The sequence below is a fragment of the Coturnix japonica genome, chromosome 4 (genome assembly GCF_001577835.2).
Source record: "Coturnix japonica isolate 7356 chromosome 4, Coturnix japonica 2.1, whole genome shotgun sequence".
NCBI classification, from domain to species: Eukaryota; Metazoa; Chordata; class Aves; order Galliformes; family Phasianidae; genus Coturnix; species Coturnix japonica.
In genome coordinates, this window is record NC_029519.1 from 40,162,856 (window position 1) to 40,176,173 (window position 13,318).

Sequence of the window (13,318 nt, forward strand, 5' to 3'; positions counted from 1 at the left end):
CTGGACTTGGGTAGGGCCTTAGATGTGGTACCCCACAACATCCTTCTCTCCAGTTTGGAAATATACTGATTAAATGGGTGGATTGTTTCATGGATGAGGTACTGATTGCTAGATCATACCCAGAAAGCAGTGATCAGTGGCTCAGTGACCAGGTGGAGGTCAGTGATGAGTGGTGTCCCTCTGGGGTAAATACTGGACTAATGCTTTTTAGTATCTTCATCCACGACATCTACAGTGGGATTGAGCACATCCTCAGCAAGTGACTCCAAGCTATAGGAGGTGGTCAACATGCCTAAGGGATCGGATGCCGTCCAGAGAGACTCAGACCAGCTTGAGCAGTGGGTCCAGGTGAACCTCGTGAGGTTCAGCAAATCCAAGTCATGGCGACCCCCCGCTATCAGTACAAGCCTAGAGATAAAAGAATAGAGTACAGCCCTGCTGAAAAGAACTTGGGGATACTGGTGGATGGCAACTTGTTCATGAGCCAGCAATAAAACACTGGCACAAATTGTTCAGAGATGCAGTGAATGCCCCATCCCTGGACATATTCAGGATCAGTCTGGATGGAGCTCTGAGCACACTGATGTTGCTGTTGGTGTCCCTATTCATTGCAGGGGAGCTGGACCACGTGGCCTCTAAAGGTCCCTTCCAGCTCAAATAATTTTGTGATTCTATGAAATGGTTCGCTCATGTTGCAATGACTTGTGGATGCTTGTGAGTAGATGGTAGTGTAAAATGGACTCCCTTAAGGGCATCCTTAAGGTTGCCCATTGACAGGGCAACCAACTTACTTTCCTAAGTCTCAGCTCACCTTTCTGACTCACCCAACACTGTAAGGGGATTAAAAAACAAACAAAACAAAACTAAAAAAATGTCTGTGTTTGGAAAGAATCACACTGGAAGTTGAACTGGACTGGCGTTTTTTTCTGGATGCAGTACAGTATTCCAAACGTGTAGTGTTCTAAAACATGTAGCTCATCTTTGTTGGGTTTACTTTTCTATGTAAAATTCTCATAATTTACACTTACCTTAAGGACTGGTGGCACTTCTGATTTTACTTTGGTGAAATAAGAATGCATGCATTTGGTGCCATTTTAAAGTAATTAAAGAATCGTTTCAGTATGTGCTTCTTAGATGCAGGCACAACGTGACAGCAGCATGTAGAAAGCTCTTTCTTTACATTTCACTTGAGAAAATAAATACATGAATGTATAAAGTGAAGTTGTGGTGGGTTGGAGGAAGGCAGGCTGGCTGTGTTCTTGAAATGAAGTGCAGGAATAAATCTCTGCAGACTGGGGCTTTAGCAGATTCCTGGCAACTAAATGCTCATGCTTTATCAGCGTAGATTAATTTGCTTTTACCATTCAGGGTGGATTTAACCCTGATAACTCACTCCGGATGGTATCTGATGAAAGGCCTGAGTCTTTTATTTCTGTCTGCAATTAAAAGAGAAGTATAAATGGGAATGAGTTCTGTTGCTTACAAAAATGAAACCAGAAGCAGTTTGTAGATATGTGTGATTTTTGGATTGTTCTCTTTTGTAAAATAGGTCCTAGAAAGTTTCCTTTGCACAAACACTCTTGAGGGATCCTAACAAGTGAGAACAACTTAGTTGAAAACTCTGCTGACGTGGAAGTATTTTTTCTAACATTATGGTATTAGAATATCCTAAAGCCCATTCCTCCATTGACAGCAGCAAGACTGGAAGTCAATCCAGATGCTTGAGGTTGGTGGCCCACATCATGCCTTCACAGGATGTAGCCTTGATTCTCACTCCCAAGCACCTGCCATGCTGCTCTGTAGCTGTGAAGTGGTTGCTCTCCGCTCAGCTACTGAGCTTTGTGATAATGGCAAAGGAATGTTCATGTTACTGGCCTGCTTCATATGGAGAGTTCACAGCTTACATCTGCTGAAAAGCTTTCTGAGGCTCCTTTCCTCTTTATTTAATTTCCCGCTGCTGAAACTTCCTTGCAGTTCCTTGCAGGAACTCAGAAGCAAGCCCAGGGGACTTCCAGTCCACAGGGGCAACCAGGGAAATTTAGATGCCCAATAGCTGTCAAGCACACATATAATAAGATATATGATTCTTTAGACAACTTTTTTTTTCTGTTTATCTTAAAATAGACTTAATTACAATTCTGTCTTCCCATTTGTGTTTTACGTAGGGAATTGGCTCTCAGAGTATTAACAAGCCAGATGTTAGCACTTCTTTAATATTTCCCTGTCTTCTGCTCCATTAGAGAGCTGCACACTTAGTATCTGCTAGGTTTGTTAATCATTAGTTAACTCTGCTTTATGGGTATTGACTAGCAAGGGAACTTCTCCCAAGTGCTCATCATGATTTGTCATTTGTAAAGCTGCAGTGACTTTTAAGTGCCCCAAATAAAAGATGTATTTACAGAATAATAGAACCATTAAGGTTAGAAAAGACCACAAAGGTCATCTAGTCCAACTGTCAACCCAACTCCACCATGCTCACTAACCCATATCCCTCAGTGCCACATCTACCCTTTTCTTGAAAACCTCCGGAATTTAAAGCCTCCAGAAGTTAAGAGCAAAGTTTAGAGATATCTATCAAAGAAAAATCAGGAAAGCTAGTTTCTCCTAAGAGGCTGAATAGAATATGGCGCCCAAGTGCTAGTGAAGGGTGGTTGCTGTTGAGATAGCCAATCTGTTGGCACTCTTCAGGAGCACACTAGGGTAGGGTCTTTGTGAGACTCAAAAGGATGGAAAGACCACTTGTGCTTTGGAGAGGCTCATCCTAAAATCAGGCATGCAGAAAGTCTGTGATGAAGGGTTTGTGGGTGGCTTTCTTCAGTTGCCACGTGCTTGGTGTGCAGAAGATGACTATAGGGAGGCTGGATATAGCACCTCACTTCAGGTATCCCTGTCGTACTGTAGCCATTCAAAGGCTGGCAGGTTTAGAAAGATAACGATTTTCCTTGTACTGGAGAAACCAGTGTTCAATGTTCATCTTTGAATAGCTATAGAAGCAATCAGATCCTCACTTTCTAGAAGGCACTTCTGCTTGATTAGAAGACTGACAAGCTGATAAATTCCCTGGCTACATGTGCAAAACTGTGCACTAGCCAACAGATCTTTCTTGCCTTCCTACCTCATGACAACACCAAGGGAGCCAGTGAAATACACGAATATCCCCAGAGTCCTAAACGGCCTTCATCAGACATGTCCTAATGAAGCCAAGTTAAAAATCTGTAATAAATTAATGAGAATGTTCCTTTTAGTGGCAATCATCCATACACTCCCACTTATGGCACCTTTTAATTATTGTTACTAATGATAGAGTTTTTGGGTCACTGCTTTTGGGAAAAAGGAAACCAAAAAACTTCTTTCTTTTAGAATCGAGCATTCTTCATCTGCTGGAGTACACAGGCTCTGAAGGTGAAAGGAAATTAAACAATGGCATATTTGGTAGGGGCGGACTGGGGAATGTGGTGCGGCTGCTGACTTTCTGCATTCTGGTGATAAATTGCGCAGTTCATTCTCTGTGGCTCTGTATCCATTACCTTTCACCAGCTCTAAACGCACTTCATTTTCTTCTAGTTTTGGCACAGGATCAGAGGGTGGCTCTCAGCCTCTGATTTAAATAAAATAATAATGATTTTAGGCGGTACTCTTTGCATTATTCATTGCTCATTGCAAAACAAATGTTGATCTTATAACATCGCTATTAATATTTTGATAGAGTAATGAAGCCACCTGGATTTGGAGCAAAAAAAGACTTCTTGATAAGGTGATCTGTTGGTTTAGAGACCTGCATGAGGAAAAACCAGAAGTGATGATCAAATTCAGCATAGTATTCCCAGTGCATCGGGCTGGAAGTGTAGTAAAATTGTTACCATTCTCTGCTTTGTGTTCAACTTCTTCTTCTAACACAGAACTGCTAATTCTCAACCCCAGATGCTCATTGGCAGAATGATAGCACAATTGTTTTTGTTGTCTTCTGTGAAAGAAACCACGTATTTCTAGCAGATTTTGAGGTAATTCCCTTAAGCATTAATCCTTCCAATATTAGGGGGAAAAAGAAAGCAAGGTAGGCATTTTGCATGGTGTGGCTGCTTCTACGTAAGACTTTCCAAGCTATTGATTGCCAGATACGTATCTCTGGCTTACATACTGCTGTCAGGCACCTATTGTGAAGGCTTGACAGCATCATCAATATTGGTATTAGCACTATTTTTCCAGCTTATGGGGATAGGACGTATGTGATTGATACAGAGGCATGTGACAAATTGTGCAAGGTCGCTGCTGTTTTTTTTCCCTGTTTGCTTCCCTGACTCCTCAACGCAGAGAAATAATGAATTCTTCATGACTACTTTGAAACTGACTCTAAGCTTAAAGCAGCTGTTTGAGCTTCAGCCCTCTGGGATCTGCAGGTCCATGGCACGACCTTGTCAGGAAGAGGGAAGGAAGAAGCAGGTGGGTGAGGCTGTGTTGGACCAAGCTGACCATGTGGTGTCACAAACATGCAGACAAAAGACCTCAGCTGTAGATTTGAGGTGTTGGATGCTGGAGCAAGACAGAGCTGCAGTTCACCTGATCAAATGCATGGGGATAGGCTCGTGGTGTCTGCACATTATGTGAAGCCAAACAGTTGAACAAATTGTAGCACATATACAAGGTACTGCAAAAATTGGATAGTCTTGACTGTGCATTCTAATTTCCAGTTTTATTTTCCTTTGCTGCTGCTTCTTCCAGCTCCAAGCAGAAAACAGTCCTTCCCCCAGATGTCTTGGGGTCAGAACCTGGATTTCTCCTGCTGGATGGCCCTACAGATAGTTCAGCTCTCATTGGAAGCAGCACACAATTGCATTGCAGCAGGAAAGGGGTTAGCAACCATATTGCGACTCCCAAAGTCTCTATGGCTTCCTCATTGCTCCAGCAGGGAAATAATCTGCACCAGACTTGTTTTCTGGCACAGACTTCCTTCCCTCTGTGCCAGCTCCAATGTGTAGGCTGGCACATTGCAGAAATGAGGGGGCGGGAGGAAAGAGTGGAAACAGAGTCCTGGCTCCATCACTCCTTGCTCTGACCTGCCCTGGCTGTCCAACCCTTGATGGGAAACTTTGCTTTTGGTGAAGCAAATCCTCTGTTTAGGGCTGGTTCTGGGGCTCTGCCCTCATCACTCCAGGGCTTGACAGGAGGATGGACCTCAGAGCAGCATTGCTCAGACCTTCTCTCCAGTCTTGCCTGACACACCAGGCAGTGAAAGCATTGCAGGGAGGGGATGCCCTAGTGTCATTCAACTCACTGACCTTCTGACTTTTAGAAAATGCATTTACAGCTCACTTCCCAGATATGGAGAAATGCTGCAGGCCTGGAACTCAAGGCAGGGCTTCTCTGTCTCACTGAATACAGGCACTGTCCCTGCCTGTGTGTTCTGCCTCTTGGAAGCAGTCCTTCCAATGCACACAGTATCTGCGAAAAGTCTATGTGGAACAAAGAAGAGATGGCTGAGCTTGAAAAGCTGTCCATCTCACACAGCGACTGTTGATTTTTTTCTCTTCAGCTTTTTACTTCACCTGTAGTTTATTTACTTTGTTACCATGGCTCATAGGTCTGCATCTCAACCAAGGATCAAGCAGAAGACATACTCTTTTCCTTTTCAGTTATTCCAGTTTCACATGTTCTTCTTTTACTGATATTGTTTATTGATTATATTCATTCTCCATCTTCAGGTTTAAAGCTAGGATGTTCTTTCTGCCCAAGATGGTGCCCAGAAAAGAAGCAGGAAACTGAACCACATGTGAAATTCCATCCTAAAGGCAGCTCCATTTGGGAAGAGGTATGTGTTAATGTAGTTTGAGTTGCTTCCTTCCAAGCTTGCTCAACCATATAGCGAGTTGAGAAGTACAGAAATGCATGAAAATTCCTGAGTGAATGCTGCAATGGAAGCCTTGGAACTTGACGTGTAAGTTAATTTCTGCATTCATTTTGCTTTAAAATAAGGGCTGGCTTCATGCTGTTCCATATGTGAAACAAGAACTTGCCTTGAGCTGCTTTTTTAGTAGCTCTTTAAAATGAAAATTCTTGCAGAGGCAAAGCTGGAAGGAAAGATGTGCATGTAGTAATGAGGCTGGTATACATGTACTGTAGCAAGATGTTAAGCTTGTTGCAAATGACCTTTTGAATTTATATATTTATATATAAATATATATATATATTTATATATTATATATATAAATATAACATATAGTATATATAATATTATATATATATAATATTTATATATATATATTATATGTATATTTATATACATATTTTGTTATGCCTCTGTTCTTTCAAAATATGCTCAAATTCACACACAGCACACAATGGCACACAGTATCTGACAGGACACCATTAACATGAGAAGTCCCTGCTGGGGGTAATGTCACATTGCCACCACCAGAACGGAGCCATCTACTCACAAGAGAGATTGTAGGATTATGCGTTATCTTTCTTATTAACAATGGGACCTTCTACCTGGAGATTAAAGAACAAAAGCCTGGGAAGACAGTTAATTATATCTTAAGCCTCACACACAGAGTTAATGAATTTTAACATGACTCAATTAATAACTAATTGAGTTTTGCGCCTCAGCTGTGAATAGAAGTGTAGGGGTGTCCGGGAGAAAAAAAAATGGGTCTAAAGATGAGCTGTTTTAATTGAAATACTGTAGGGTCATTCTGCACTGGAAATTATAACCTTGTGGTGTTTTTATTGTTTATAATGGAAATGGGAAATTGAATGGGAAATGGTTTACTACGGGAAAAAAAACAGCAGTGTTCATGGTGCCAACAAGAAATGGCATTATTTTGTCACCAGTAGTCCATGGGTATGTAACACCATGGCTTAGTTCTGGCAGTCAGGTTGAGATCACATTTAACATCATCCATGCACATTGGTGGAAAACCTATCGCAAGGGTAAGACCTTAAGGCACCTGTATGAGCATACTGTCACTGCTAATGGGGAAAGTGCTGAGGCTGTCCACTAGGCTCACATCTGGATGTGAACCTGCATTTGTGCACATCTGGCAGAACCCCGGGGTGAGGGCAGTGACTGTGGCTGATCAGGAGCTTCCTTGAGATTTGACTCTTCAGAGAGGTCCAAAGGGTTTAAGCAGGTGCCAGGAAACCTTCTGATGAATCTGGCCCAATGGGAGTGTTACTTTAAAACTAATGGGAGGTGATGGCCCAGCAGTATGTTAGAGAATGTGTTAAAGCTTTAACTTTTCATTTAGGTTTTTGACAAGACACTGCAGATTATAAATAATGGATGAATTCCCAAAGTATGTCTGCACTTCCTGGCTAACTTCCCACATGGGTGAGCTGTGAGTTTTCTCCTTAATTATCTGTAGGAGAACCTTTGCATATTGCTCTTTAAGCATATAATTATCCTTGATCATTTGGGATGAATTATATGTCCTTAGTAGTGTATGGATGTGGTCCTGATGTAGGACATACAGTCAAGCAGATAAAACAGCTGTGAAGGACACAGAATGGTTTGTAGTGCTAGGGAGAGCCTCAGCTACCTTCTTTCAAGGATGGAGTGTGGTTTTGAAGGATTTAAAAGCTGCTGTGGACCAGATCCTGTAAGCACAGGTTGACTTCAGAGCATTTTGTGTCAATCAGTTATTATTGTAGCTTTCTTTATGTTATTGCGCTCCAAATACAATACAGCTGCTTTTTAAGGTCAAGTACAAACAGGCCTAGTAAGGACAAGGCATCTACTGTCCATTCAGCAATAGGAGCTTGCACCAAAACACTCAGTTTCTGAGTTCCAGGTGTCTGGAAAATGTTGGTAGGAAGAAGTGATGCATAGCGTAGATTTTTTTGTACCCTAGAATGGATTGTGCCTGGTAGTGCTATTGGTCTAATGAGATATTTTATGTCTTTTTCTATTGAAAGAGGATTATTTTTAAGCCCACAGTAAGAGAATGTCCAGTATTTTGCTATGATTAGCATGTAATTCAGGCTCTGGTGGGACAGAAAATATTACCGGAGGTGAAGATAGCAAAGGTTAAATTGTGTTGGTCACCATTAAAAAGAGCAATAAATCCTTAGGAGTACAAAGATAGAGGAATACTCTACCTCAGACAGTCAAGAATTGTGTTCTTTTAAATTTGATACTTTAAGTGTAAAAAAAAAAAAGAATATATATGTTCCATTCTCCTCTTTCAGTACAGTTTATAAAGAATATTTATCAGCAGCTTTAGCCACAAGGTGGGAATATACACAAAAGCCAAAGAGTAGCATTCATTTGTTTTGTTTTACCATTATTGGGTTTTGTTCAATTTGAATACCCTCAGAAAGGGCACTGAGATTATAAGAGAAAGGAAAAAATCATTAATGTCTTAAATGCAGCATTGTCGTGCACCGATCCCCTGGTGTCAACTATTTACACTGAGCTTCTCATCATGCCCTTCACAACTGCCGTACAATAAATAATAAAAGATTAAAACCCTAAACCTGGAAAACTTAGGAAAAAAATATTAGAAAATTTTATTTCAGATTATAAAAATCCTTGAATGATTTACTTTAAGGGACAATTTCATTGCTGCCATGTGCAAGAACTAATGATCACCCAGGGCATCTGATTGGCGAGAACGTTGCTTGGGAAACATAGTCATAGGTAGGTGATAAAGTAATCCTTTCTCCATGACTGCCTCTCTGTCACCAGGATATCTTTTACCATTTGTTACAAGAAAATGATAGTCCACGTACATATTTATATCTGGATGGCAATAACGTTGGCAGTAACATGCACTGAGTGATCCATGTTGTTTTAAGGAGCCCAGCTTGCTTGCCTGCACCAGCGACCCCTGTCCTGCATTCGATCAGGTTAAAATAAGAGTTTCTGATGGCAGAGCCAGCTTCTTTAATCTTGCTGCTTTTTTACAAAGCACATTGCTTAAACAACAACAACAACCAAAAAAAAAAAATAAAACCCCAAAAACCGCACTCTCTTTCTCCTTTCTGGTTTTAGACCAGCAATTTGTTTAATTAGGATCTTTAAGACTCCCCTCCAGAGTACAATGTGTCTTCCGTAGTTTTGGAGAGGCGAGTTGCTGAAATATATGGTTGGTTGGTTCCTGCTGTAATGCAAAAGTCTTTCGCTGATGGCCACAGGGGAGAGGATGCTGGACCCAAGGTCCCCTTAGCAGAGAGCCCCATTGCAGCATGTGGATTGGATTTTGATTTTTCTTTTAAACCCTGCAAAATTAGCACATTTATGCACAGTCTATTGTTAGGCAAAGCTGTCAAATGGAATAGCAGGTGGTGATGGCAAAGCCAGGAAAAAAAATACAATTAAAAGCGAAAGACACTGTACTGTACTGAAAGTGAATGCCTGAGTTTCAGGATGATTAGGAAGACAATTGTGCTTGTTTCCTTATTTCATGGAGGTGCTCACTATTGTTAATAAATCACGCCTGTAGTAATTCCATCCCTTCCTGTTCTCACGTATGTCTCTCAGCCAGCGCCTCACAGTGTGGTTCGTATTGCCAAAGGGTACCAGGAGCACTGTGCAGAACTCCATCTCCCCTTGTCCTTTTGTTTAGCTTAGCAACTCAGAGGAGCTTTACTTCTTTGCTGTGGAGACTCCCTGTATGTCAGTAGCTCGGGGAAATCTTCCCCATGCTTCAGGAGCCTCTTTCTTGCCTATGTCTTACTGCATTTATTCACTTTAGCAACTACTAATTCTCTTTGTTCTTTGCTCAAGAGTTGGTGCTGTCTATTTATCTGTGTTGATTTCAGCATTAGCTGTCTTTGAGTCCTGGTACTTAAATTTAGGTCTAAGAGTAGTTCTCGTAAAAGGAATGTCAAAAATATCAAACTACAGCGTATCAATAGCAGAGTCAGATGCAATCAATGTGAACCTGAGCACAGGGATACAAATGTCAGTTTGTGAGCCCACGAACAGCCACCATGCCCTAAGCTTATGAGTTGAAGGGTGTTTGATTTGGATTGAGGCACGGACAGACGATATTGATCCATTCAATTGCATGTAGAAAGGTGGAATTAGATGTGAAAAACAATGTGGTTATTTTCATTATGCTTATGTAAGATTCATAGATGGGTAATGATGATCTGTCTTTAAGTGACTCCTCAGAGTATGAAAATAAGTTTCTTGGAATAATTTTTATCAGTGGACAGCTTCTCTTTTTGATAATTTTTATTCATATTCAGAGCCGACACTTCAAGGGAAATGGTTAAGAGACTGTAAGCATCATCATTTCTCAGACAGAAACTGACATCTTTGGGGGAGCAGAGCTCAGCTGCTTCTCCCCTCACTAGAATAGCAAGATGAAGGAAAATACGTTTTTTCTTGAAGCTACTGGAGGAATTTATTTTTTCCCCCTTCAAAATGTGACAAGTTTTAGCACACAAAAAATCTGTAACCGTGACTAAGCTTAATGTGACAGTACTGCTTCTGCAGCGCTCACACCCACTTTGCCTTGGTCCCCTTCATGTCGCACACAAAATAAGTGAGCAAACTTTGCAGAGGCCCAAAACTGCTGGGAGGATGGGGTAAAACCTGAGGGCTGGGTGAGTGTAAACCTCTCTATATTCTGCTGCCAACCCCTAGTTGAAAACACGTCTATCGGATGGCTGAGAAGGTATTCTAACCTTGATGCTGCTGAATAAGCAGTACAGAACAAGCTGATGGCCCTTTTAATTTGTAGAAGGACATTGTGGTGGCTCACAAGCCGTGCTGCAGTCCAGCCCTCCCCTTCCCCTCGCCTTCTGAAATGCATCCAGTGTGGGGCCTGCTCGGCACTACCTCTGCCAGCACAGAAGGGGTGGGAGTGATGCTTGCCAAGCCCCGGACCTTCAGGAGCTGCCAGCAGACCCCACAGATCACTGACCATGCGTGCACAGTGGTACAACAGGAGCAGCCTGCTCCAGGAGGAGCCTCTGTGAATATAGCTCTGCGGTGTCCTGATGCAGTCACCAGCATGTCCATAGCCCGAGTCCCAGAGCAGCAAGCATTTGCATACACCAGGGTGTGAAGCACTGCTTGGAAAACCTGTGATGCTCTGCTTGTCGCACCTCAGGCCCCACCACCGGCACTTGTGCTCTTGCAGAGCCATCAGTGATGCATGGAGGCCAGCCGAGCTCAGCTGTCATGTGGTGGGAGCCAGCTCAGCATGGTCTGGTGTGGATGGCTGCACTAGTCCTGCTGCTCACCACCTCCAGTTCCAGGCTGCACAGCATGTGCTTCCAAGGCAAGTTCAGCAAGGGCAGGTGCCCAACTGTAAGCACACAATGATCTGGGTGTTAGGCACAAGGGTGAAGATACTACAGATGGTCAGACTTGGCTGCCGTAGGAAATGCTTCTTCCTGTCTTGAGAGGGTAAAATCATAGAATCATAGAACCATTAAGGTTGGAAAGACCACTAAGATCACAAAGTCCAACCCCAGCTCACCCCCACCATGCTCACTGATTATGGCCCCTCCCCAGTCTTTTAACACCTCCAGGGACAGTGATTGTACCACCTCCCTGGGCAGCCCGTGCCACTGCATCACCGCTCTTTCTGAGAAGAAATGTTTCCTAATATCCAAACTGAACATCCCTTGGCACGATTTTATCTTAACCCTCTTGCCAGAGCAGCAATCCAAAGGAGCAAGATGGCTTTTGGAATGCCCCTAGCCACCACACCTGCTGCGGTAGGTCAGTAGTTTTAAACTCATGTTTTACTGGCTTCATGGAACATTTTCACAGGCTATCCCTCCTTTTCCTCCTTCACCCTTACAGTAACTGTAGGCAAATGAGCATCAGCCTTCATGGGCATAAAGCTGGGTTTTGCAGGATACAAAGTGATGTGATCTGGGAGTACATTAGAAAAAAGCTGGCATTGATTTTGCACTTACCTGGAGGCTCTGCTCTCTTTATCTGGTTATGTATCTGATATTACTCTTTATGTTAAAGAAAATAGAGGATAATGGACTACTTAGATAACTCTACTGTCATCCTTCCCCCTTGATCTAATTTTTGTGTACTTGTTTTACACGTATCTTGTAATACATGTGCTTTGTCGGTAGCATGGTGTAAAAGCAAGTTTGAAAATACTGTGTTCCTCTTTAGCATCCAGCTAATAATGAAAAACGCAGTATCCAAACCAGCATATCTATGTGAACCTGCCAAGAGAACAGGAGAGGAGCCCTCCTTGCTGTTTCCCTGATGGCCCCTTCTTGTGCTGCAAACTTTTTTGTAGCATTCCCACCCTCATCTTTGAGATGAGTGTTGTTGCAAAGTGACTGCAGAGCAACTGCCGTGTGAAGCTGGGTTGCCTAGTCACTGATTAGAAATAAACACAATGGTGAGATACCTCATTGGGAAAACATAGCTAAGTTGCAGTGTCATGTTGGAAAACAGTTTGGTACATGAAAGGCATTTTGGCAGGTTTAGGCCTTTTTCCTACAGATGTGTGTGCCTGTTGTATTGTCAGACTTTGAGACCTGCTTTTCAGTGGGAACACACTGTGCAGCAGCACTGCAGAAATTGAGGCAGAAAAACATACAAGGCAGAGGTGAAGGAAGAAATGTGGTGTATGGATGAGAAAAGAACAGGCTCCACTTAACAGATACTGTCTCCAGCCCAGTGGCTGATTGTGTGAAGAAGTTTTAAAAATAGCCCTTTTGGGTTTTTAATTATTTGAGGCAAGGTTTGTGTTTCTAATGTTCTTTAGGAATCCCTTGGTTCCAGTACTGACTCGATTAGAAAGGGTTAGGTGTTCACTTACAATGTGGAGGTTTGATTATGGTTAACATTTAGGGCTAATATTCAGTGTTTTCACTAAGCAAAGTCCACACACGCATGTTTTCAAAAGCTGAAAAAACATGCAGTCTTCTAATATGTCCAAAAGGTAATTTTCCTTTGGAATCAAACTGTTACACAGCATGTTTTTGCCCACAAGTTCCGTCTGCTTCACTTAACACCTCCCAAGCATTTTAGGAGAGGACTGTTGTCAAATGGAACCATTTCTTGTGAGCTACCAGGCATCCTTATCCCACAGTGCCTATTCAAAACCACCATCAATGTGCTGTGATCCCTAAGCACCTCCAAACTGCTTAATTTTTGCTGCCAGCAGTGCTGTGAGATTCATGCCTGATACTCCTCTTGACATAAGAAGATTGAAAAGAAGTGGAAGAAAGATATTCCTCCTGTGATCTTAGGTAAGGGAAAAGCATAGCACAGTGCTCCTGGTGTGGTGGCCTAGGCATGAAGTTAGTAGAGCCAGATCCTGAGCATTCCCCCTCAGTTCAATAATAAACTTCTTTCAGGAGTACAGGTGTCAGCCTAAAAGCTGTG

General features: G+C 42.4%; 1 long non-coding RNA gene across 4 annotated transcripts in view; it reads left to right on the plus strand.

Moving 5' to 3' along the window:
- Window positions 1-13,318, plus strand: part of LOC107313474 — an 86,827-nt gene that overhangs the window by 2,243 nt on the left and 71,266 nt on the right. For all 4 annotated transcript variants that reach the window (XR_001555005.2, XR_001555004.2, XR_004306973.1 and 1 more), the window contains exon 2: window positions 5,700-5,806. This is a non-coding gene — a long non-coding RNA (uncharacterized LOC107313474). The remainder of the gene's footprint in view (window positions 1-5,699; window positions 5,807-13,318) is intronic.